An 855-nucleotide genomic window follows, 5' to 3' on the forward strand; every position below is an offset into this window, starting at 1 on the left:
CATGTAGTTCACCTCTTCCATTGAAGGGTTCTCAGGATCATAAGCTTCTTCCTTAGATGAAGCTTCCTTAGTACTGCTTGGTGCATTTTGCATTCCAGACAGACTTTGAGAAATCATATTGACTTGTTGAGTCAATATCTTGTTCTGAGCCAATATGGCATTCAGAGTGTCAATCTCAAGAACTCCTTTCTTCTGACTAGTCCCATTGTTCACAGGATTTCTTTCAGAAGTGTACATGAATTGGTTATTTGCAACCATTTCAATCAGCTCTTGAGCTTCAGTAGGCGTCTTCTTCAGATGAAGAGATCCTCCAGAAGAGCTATCCAAAGACATCTTGGACAGTTCAGAAAGACCATCATAGAAAATTCCTATGATGCTCCATTCAGAAAGCATATCAGAAGGACACTTTCTAATTAATTGTTTGTATCTTTCCCAAGCTTCATAGAGGGATTCTCCTTCCTTCTGTCTGAAGGTTTGGACTTCCACTCTAAGCTTACTCAATTTTTGAGGTGGAAAGAACTTTGCCAAGAAGGCATTGACTAGCTTTTCCCAAGAGTCCAGGCTTTCTTTGGGTTGTGAGTCCAACCATGTCCTAGCTCTGTCTCTTACAGCAAAAGGGAATAGCATAAGTCTGTAGACCTCAGGGTCAACCCCATTAGTCTTGACAGTGTCACAGATTTGCAAGAACTCAGCTAAGAACTGATGAGGATCTTCCAATGGAAGTCCATGGAACTTGCAATTCTGTTGCATTAGAGAAACTAATTGAGGCTTAAGCTCAAAGTTGTTTGCTCCAATGGCAGGGATAGAGATGCTTCTCCCATAGAAGTCGGGAGTAGGTGCAGTAAAGTCACCCAG

General features: G+C 41.8%; 1 non-coding gene across 1 annotated transcript; it reads left to right on the forward strand.

Annotated features, from left to right (window-relative positions):
- The first annotated feature begins 387 nt into the window (after positions 1-387).
- On the forward strand, positions 388-495 carry LOC112799450 (small nucleolar RNA R71). The gene has a single exon (XR_003201031.1). It is a non-coding gene; the product is annotated as a small nucleolar RNA R71 (small nucleolar RNA).
- The last annotated feature ends 360 nt before the right edge of the window (positions 496-855 follow it).

The sequence above is a fragment of the Arachis hypogaea genome, chromosome 4 (assembly GCF_003086295.3).
Source record: "Arachis hypogaea cultivar Tifrunner chromosome 4, arahy.Tifrunner.gnm2.J5K5, whole genome shotgun sequence".
In the NCBI taxonomy this organism is placed as follows: Eukaryota; Viridiplantae; Streptophyta; class Magnoliopsida; order Fabales; family Fabaceae; genus Arachis; species Arachis hypogaea.